Source organism: Vombatus ursinus, unplaced genomic scaffold, assembly GCF_900497805.2.
Source record: "Vombatus ursinus unplaced genomic scaffold, bare-nosed wombat genome assembly UNPS02014812.1, whole genome shotgun sequence".
Classification (NCBI taxonomy): domain Eukaryota; kingdom Metazoa; phylum Chordata; class Mammalia; order Diprotodontia; family Vombatidae; genus Vombatus; species Vombatus ursinus.
Window position 1 is genome coordinate 68,616,451 of NW_020954590.1, and position 8,880 is coordinate 68,625,330.

The following is an 8,880-nucleotide window of genomic DNA, read 5'->3' on the forward strand; positions in this document are numbered from 1 at the left end:
GAAAGTTAGTGGGGATGAAAAGATCAAGGGAGGGCTTTTTGAGTATGTGGGAGATGCATATGGTTTTAGGCAATAGGAAAGGAGCTGTAATACAAGGAGAGATTAATAATAAGTAATAGAGCGGGGATGACAGAGGGAACTTTCCAAAGAAAGCTGGAGTACAACACAAGAAAGAAGGCCCACATGGTCAGATGACTGACCCCATTCCACTACTCCTTTTCCCTCTGAAGGCTGAAGATTAGGCAGAAAATGGCCCACCAGGAGATGGAAGTCTAATCTACACAACAGCAATAGGAAGTCCCACTCCCCATCAACTTTCCTCTTGTTCTTTTTTCAAGGGACAGGTGCAGCAGGAGATGGAAGGTCAAAGGTAAGATTGCTACACATTGGGAATGGTCTCTATATTGCAGATGGGAGATCAGGCTGGCAGCAGGGGATGGGAATTGCCTTGTGCTGGCACAAATGGAGGTTGGCTGGCCCCTCATCATTTCCTTGAGGGGACCGATGCAGCAGGAGCTAGAAAGTATAAGGTCAAAAGAGACTAGCTAGAGGACATTCTGGTTCATCTTCTCCTTTCAGCTCTCTAGCTCTAGATCTGGAAACATAGGATCCTTCCAACTCTTCACTTTCTGGTCTTCTGACTTGCTTGTCTTCTGAAGGGAGTAAGGTAGCCTTAAGGCTTTCTGGTCTCTTGCCTTTTATAATTTTCTATGTTGCCAAGAGGGAAGCTGGAATTGAAGAGCTCCTAACAGAAGTAGGCTGCATTTGGCAAAGAGGATCTTTGAACACTATGCACGGTACGAATGGAAAAATGGAAGGAAGTCATTTGTGAAAAAAGCAAAAGAAGACAAGATCCAGAGCACAGAAAGGGCCAAGCTATAGCCTTATATGTTGTAAAATGAAGCCCAGCTCTGTCCTTATGGAAAGAGGCTAGTATAATTGATTTTCTAGTTATTCTAAATATAATCTCTGGCAGCAAACAGTGCAGTTTTCTTACATATGAAGTTTGAGAATAATTGCTGGTCTTTTCATCTATGCATTGGCAATGTCTGCTTTAGGATACTTATATAATGGACATGTGTCACTGACAACAAAGGTAAGGTGCAATTTCTCTTGGGAGGATGTGAAAAGAGCCTCAGAAGTCTACTACAGGCACCTTATTCAATATATGAGTAAATGGTTAGAAGATGTTAGAAGATGGTTAGAAGAGTTAAGTGATTTACCCAAGGCCCTCACCACCTTATAGCAAGGACCATTAAAATAGTTGATTTGTCTACCCGATTTAAGTTTCTTCCAACTCTAGTCTATCTAACTCAGCTGTCAAATTGATCTTCCTTAAGCACGAGCCTGATCATGCCACTCCTCTTTTAAATAAACACTGGTGGCTATCTCCTCCAGGATCAAGTACAAAATCTCTTTGGCTTTTAAAATTCTTCATAACTTGACCCTTAAAAACAAAACAAAACAAAACAAAAAAAGCTTGTCTTCTTAAACCTTAGTTCCCACCATTTACTCTGCAATCCAGTAACACTGGTGTCCTTGCTCTTTGTAGAATAAGACACCCCATCTCCTGACTCTGGACAGTTTCACTGTGTGTCCTTTATGCCTGAAACTTCCTCTTCATCTTCATCTCTGTTTTCTGGATTGTCTAGACTCCTTCAAGCCTTAGCTAAAATCCTATCTTTTTCAAGAAGCCTTTCCCAGTCCTCCTAATTAGCAGTTTCCTTCTGAGAGTAACCCCAATTTATCTAGTATACATTTCTTATTTGTACATCGTTTTTTTGCATCTTGTCTGCCTCATTAGTCTGTGAGTTCCTTGAAAGCAGGGACTGTTTTTTTCTTTCTTTGAATCTCCACCACTTAGCACACAGCTTGGCACTTAGTAGGTACTTACTACTTGTTGACTGATTCACATTATGAGGGACCTTTCACATAATAAGCACTTAATGACTGCCTGTGTTAGCACTATACCATTATGCTTCTTTGGTCTGAACAGAATAGAATCCAGTATGAGAGAAGATTTTGTACCTTTGAGAATATGCAATATTTGCTTCATGATATAACTATTCTGAATCACTTACCTCAAAGAGGAAAAAATTGCCTTAGTTTTCCTGTTTCAGATGCAAGTTGAATGAATGGATGACTGCATTGGAATGGTTTCTGCAACCAGGGCTGGTATAGCTCAGTAAACACAGGGATATCTAAATGTTCAGCTCAGTACCTATGTTTTTGCAAATACTTTGTAATACTAAATGGTATCAAGAATGAATATGAGATGCATCAGCACCCAACGTGAATAGTATTGATGTCACATTGGCTGTTAAATTTTTGTTTTTTATTTTGTTTTTTGATAGTAATGAATGAATTTATTTTTAGTTTTCAACATTAATTTCTATAAGATTTTGAGTTCCAAATTTTCTCCTCCTCCCTTTCTTCCCTCCATCCCAAGATGACATGCAATCTGATATAGGTTCTGCATATATATTTATTTTAAACAATTTTCACATTAGTCGTGTTGTAAAGAAGAATTAGAACAAACAAAAAAATGAGAGAGCAAATAGTATGCTTCAATCTTCATTCAGACTCCATAGTTCTTTTTTCTGGATGTGGATAGCATTTTTCATCATAAGTCTTTTGGAGTTGTCTTAGATCCTTTCGTTGCTAAGAAGAGGTAAGTCTATCAAAGTTAGTCATCGAATAATGTTGCTGTTACTGTGTACAAGGCTGTTAAATTCTTAATGGAGGTGGTAGAGAACAGATGGAAAGAACAGTCAAAGCAAGATGATTTCACTCAGCCATGACATTCTAGTGGCTGCATTTCATTGCATCCTATGTGGAATTCCTGCCGATTTTCATAGAGAACCTTTTGGTAAAGTTGATCCTTCCCTCATTTCAGAAAATTAGGAGCTGAAAGGATTGTTTTAATGGTTCCTAAAAAGCCCACAAGCCCCACCTGTCTCCAGCTAGTGTCTCTTAAGTACCACCTAGCAAAGCATTCAGAACACGTAGGTTGTCAGGCCTTAGTGGTAGGCAAGTCTGCACTAGTGGATAGCACATTTATGTGGTGTCCACATATCTTGACAAACATTCTGCATACTTATCTTGCTGGGGAGCACCCACAGAATGAGGTAATGAGTTCTTCTTTCACAAGCTTTAGGCTTAGGACCAATCACCTGTGTTCACTAAGTGGAAAATGTGATATGTGGGTTATCATAGACTTGAGAATAAAATGGTTAAGTCTGATGGCAGCAATAATTACTTATTGAGAAATCTTTTTTTGTGAAGCAGAAATAAAACCATACCCTTTGCTATGCATAATTTTCTGTTTCAAACACAGTAGAAAAATATCCATTATGAGTTCATGTCTGAAACTTACAGCTCTTTAGAACAGCCTCAGTTGCAGTGCTTACCTCACCATGATGCTTGGCAGATCTTTTTCTCATCCTGTACTAACAGAGGTAGAACCTTTTATGCCTATGGCACATTTCTTCAACATATAATATTTAAACATAGTGATTTCATGAAGTCCTTACGTAGTTGTCACACTAACAAATTTTAGTAGTCATATCCAATCAACAAGCATTTATTAAGCACTTACTTTATCCTTGGTATTCTGCTTATCCCTGGGAATACAAATATAAGCAGAAGGACAGTTCCTGTCCTCAGAGACAAAGCTTACCATATGAGCAGGAAAAAAAAAACCATAAAAGGAAGCTGTAAAGGGGATGTGGTGCCAAAGTCAGGCCATGATAGAAAAAATTCCACAGGGTCAGGAGTTTAGTATGGAGAGGAATGAACATATCATTAAAAAGGATGTTCTGGAAAGAACTAGCCAATCAGAGGAAGACACCACAAGATACTTCCAGTGTGAGGTGTCCAGGTTAGAGTCAGGGGTGTTTTTGAAATGCTTAACAACTAGCTTCGGGTTTAGGATGTAGCATTATACACTTTTAAGTTTTATTTGCATTATTAAAATTTTCTCCATCACTTTATTAAGTCAAGACAATAAATAAAATTTTGATTTGCTGATTTCTAAGGTGTAAATGATTATCCTGAAATTTTAGCAACTGGCTTTAGTATACCTGTGGGTACAGTGAACTTCCATGGTAAAGATATTTCTATGGAATGATTATAATAAAGTTGATTAGAGTTGTTATGATAGGAACAATCTGTAAGGAACATTTAAAGACAAATTGAATTGACATATAGCTGATAGGGATTCAGTGCTGTTAGCTTTAGGCAGAGCTGTGACTAGGACAGGGTGATGGGGATGTGGTCTCAAACACTAAAATTTGGTGAGTGCTAACAGCACTTGTATTTCTTTTCAACATAGTCACAAATGAACTTAGCACTGAGTTAGCACCTAAACAGAGAGCTACCCATGTTTATTTCCACTGGCTTTGCAGTTGAATCTCTTCTTTGGCCTAGCTATACCCTGTCTCTTCTTTCTACTCTGGTGGCAGTTGTGTAGGGCATTTGTCTTTCTGTTACAGGTCAATGTCCAAAGAGCTATTCTTGCTGCAACTGAATTTACCTTTTAAAAAAAGTTGATTTGAGGGCTCATTTTGTATTACTTGCCCTGAGTGCCAGAATTGCTAGTTACAGGTATAACTACAGGATGCAATATATCTGGCATGCCACAGTAGGGCTTTTCCCCTTCCATGTGTCAGAGGATGTGAAACAAGAGTACATTGAATTCAATTGTGTAGTGTACCCACCCTAAGTCATACATGCTTTTAATGTCACTTACAATTTTTTTCTTTCATATCTATAACCTAAGTTGTTCAGGTTTCAAAGTACACTAAAGCTTTTGATTATGATCTGAGGACAGAAAAAGGTTTAGGAGGAGAGAGCCATAGGGAGGACAGGAACTTATGATTATATAGAGTAATTAAAGAGCTATACATTTTGGAGGTAAAACACTTGGGGTTGATGAGGCAATCAAGTCATGACCATATTGAACTGAGGATAACTGGAGGGGAACCCAAGATGGAGGGAGATAAGTCTTTTTCATATTTCCTTGACTGGACAGTAAACTTGCTAAGGGCAGGAACAATATATTACTAAATATAGCTCCAAGCATTGAATCTTTCATATATCAGCATAGGATCATAGACTTAGAGTTTGTAGTGGAGCATTATTCAATTGTTCTAATTTTATCATGAAAAAAAATAAACCTGAGGGACAAATAGTATCAGAAAAGTAAATTGTCCAGGGCCACATAGTAAACAGCAGAGTCATATGGGTTAAACCGAGAGCCCTTTGAACTGGATTCTAAATACAATACTCTTTTATACCACACTGCCTCTTGGAATAGGTATGCAGTAAATCTTTGTTGCTGATTGCTTGCTTGTTTAGTATGATTCTTTACCCCTATATGTATGGACCTGGTGCTTTTTATGATAAGATAAATGGACCAGAGCAATTGTTTATAATGAATTCATGTATGATGGATTTTTCCAAAGTTTCTACAAAAGCACAATATTTTTGAATGCTGGAGTCTACTGGGAGATAGTCATTACATCAATATAAAGTATTATTAAATCCAATAAAGTGAAGATTAAGACTATATTACACTTAAGTTCTTATTTGAGGAAAACTCCCCATTAGTCTAAAAATTAATTGGAATCATGCCAAGACAAACATTATAGAATTGAGTTTTTAACAGATCAAATAATGTTTTAAATAGTGTAATCTTTTATGTATGGAAGAATGTTTATAATATGACATCATGCTCTTACTCTAGGAATATTACAAATCTCTTTTGCAATTGTGCTAATAGCAGGAAATTAAAACAGTTTGTTATCTATGTGATCATAATTAATTTAAATTCAATTTTACTAATATCATTCCATAATAAGGCATCTAATGGATATAAAGCACTGGGAAATAGTTGAAACAGATTGGGTAGCTGAGCAGGAGAAGGCTATTGACTATGCATTGATAGCTAGTAATTAGGATAAGTTGATCAGTCCATCCAATTTACCTGGATGGCATTTCTTCCTCATCTCTGTCCTGCCACTGTGTTCAGATGGCTCTGAAGAAGCAAGTGAGGCTGGTAACTCTGCACAGCTCTCTCTCACTTAAATCCAATTCACTTACAAGTCATAGCCTCACCTTCCTGATGTCATGATCCTCCTAGAGAAAACGAAAAACAAACAAGAACCCTTCTAAAAGCTTGGTGATGAGTTTAGAATGATCAGCTTTTTCTGGGAGGGGCATCTTGTTGAAACTAGGCAGAGCTGCAGATGGGAAGCAGATACCATGTTCCTCCCTCCCTCCCTCCCTCCCTCCCTCCCTTCCTTCCTTCCTTCCTTCCTTCCTTGCAAAAATGGTAACACCATTGTCTATGGTAGCTGCATCTGCAGGTATCAAGGCATTACTCACAGAGGTTAGGATAACTTGAGTTGCCTTCTCAGTAGAAATAGTAACTTTGTTATCTGTGATTGCCTTTCTGGGTCATTTTCTTCCTTTCAAATGTAGATTTGTTAACTTGTTTCACAATGAAATAGGATTTTAATTTGGATGACTGGAAATAAAAGGGGAATACAGATACTTGGTACCAATAGATAGGAGGTTACTTAGAGTTATATAAGAGAGTTGCTGAACAAATTGAGGAGTAGAGTCAGACTGGTACTTAACCTCAGTCATTGAAGACATACATTGATGGCATTTTCCTTTTCTCTTGGAGTTTATGTTCATCTAAGAAGGGATGGAGAACCTGCAACCTTAAGGCCACATGTGGCCTTCTAGGTCCTTGGGTATAACGTTTTGACTGAGTTCAAGTTTTACGGAACAAGTCCTTTTATTTAGCAAATTTGTTCTGTTAAGTTTGGATTCAGGTAAAGGGTCCCACTTGAGGACCTAGATGACCACATGTGGCCCCAAGGCCGCAGGTTCCCCACCCCTGATTCTAAGGCAAGCATATTATATTGGCCAATCCTCTCCCCTCCCCCAACAACAAACAAATAAAACCCAACAAAAACCAAATAATTGCCAGGAAAAAATACACAACAAAATAAAACCTGGCCTAAGAATTCCACTTCCACTTTAATTATTTGGGCTAAAAACTTTTTATCTACACCTTCTGGAATCAAAGTATTGCTCAAAGTCCTAGGCACTGGAAATTATAGTATTTTCTCAAGCCCTCATTAAAATACAAACTTCTGACTTTTAGGAAATAAAATCTAAAATATCCTGCAGGTGTGATATGTACATTTCCTAACCTTGATCTTTGTTATACTCTTATTTAGTTTTGGCTTTGAGAAATCTGAACTGATTGTTTTTCTGTTTCCTCAGATTCATGCATGTGAAACCTACAGACCAAACAGGAGCATGTTAATGAAGTTTTTCAGTGTTTGTTAATCACTGATGACATGCTTTGGAAGTACTCAAAACAAAGGTAAACACCATTGTTGAGTTGCAAGGGAATGTCTGATTTCAATAGACAAAACAATTAGATATAAACTAAACCAATGCCAAGTATTTCAGAGGAAAAGATTTCTTAGCCATTACGCTGATGACTAGTAACGTGTAGGAAGGGACGCTTTGTCAGAATAATGTTTTTGATGACTAATATTTGATTAACTTTATTATAAAAATACGTAATAAACAAATAAACCTTTCCACTATTGGGAAATGTTGAATCTTAGCCTTGTCAGTGACTTGCTGAACTTCAAACAAATCTTCTAAGTGTAAGGAATAAGTGAGGGTCGCATTATGACATAGCATGGTTTTGGGGAGGTAAAATTGTTACATCACATAGTTTTCTATCTTCTATAATTCCTTAGCTCCTGCCAAGAACAGGTGCACATACTGCAACCAAGCCTAAACATATCATTCTGCCAATGTTATGCCAAAGTTACTGATACACCTAGGTCATGATAAACTTACTAGTAGAGAAATAATGGGATGAAAGTTCTGAAAAAAATAGTCATGTTGAGATAGTTCTGAGAAATAGTTGTATTATGCACAAATTACTTTTATATAACTATAAAAAGAGTGTTCTTGCTGATTTCTCTCCCTAGTCTCACAGGCTATGTTCTGCAAGCTCCTATTTTTATCTTTTCAATAAACTGTATTATTTTGAGGATTATCTCCATATAGGTTTATTTCAACCTAACAATTTGATGTAATTGGCAGTATTCCCAGGTACTGGAGGAGTAGTGAGCAATCTCCCTGTGGGTATTTGTGGGAACTTTCTAGCAGGTAAGAGACCTTGACTGTCTACAAAGTCTTCCTGCTGGGACTCTGCTAACTATCTGGTTCCTTAGGAAGTAAAGATGTGTGAAGAAAATGGAGACTAAATATGGTAAAACTGGAAAATGAACAGCATTGGATCTAGAGAGATCTGGCCTGGTATGGTAAAAGTGTAAAAATGGGCAGCATGGGATCTAAAGAGAACTGGTCTGCGCTTCTATTGGTTAACATGGCAGAGAAATATGGGAAACCTATATGTTGCTGGCAGGTATCTCTATCTCAAGAGGTTAATATCTCACTGTCATATCTGGAATGTTTATACTTATGCAAGGCCAGATTTGGAAGGAGGTTCATTAGAAGAATGAAAACTGGTTTATTTAATGGGACTTTTAGAAACCACACACCCAAAGCAAATGAATTATTGGTATCTTTGGGATGGGTATTATACCTCTAACAAACAAGAGTGATTTGGATGATCAGAAAGAAAAAGAAAAAAAACCCCTAAAGACAATGCTGGAAGAAAAGAAACATAAGTTCTGTCATTGAACCCTCCAATCAAATAGGACCTTTAATTGAAAATTAGGCTTTTTTTTTTGGTTAATCTCTTGGGAAGAGGTTTGGTGTTTAATTCAGGATAACCATATTCTGTACCCCAGAAGGAATATTTTTGGAGCACCTGAA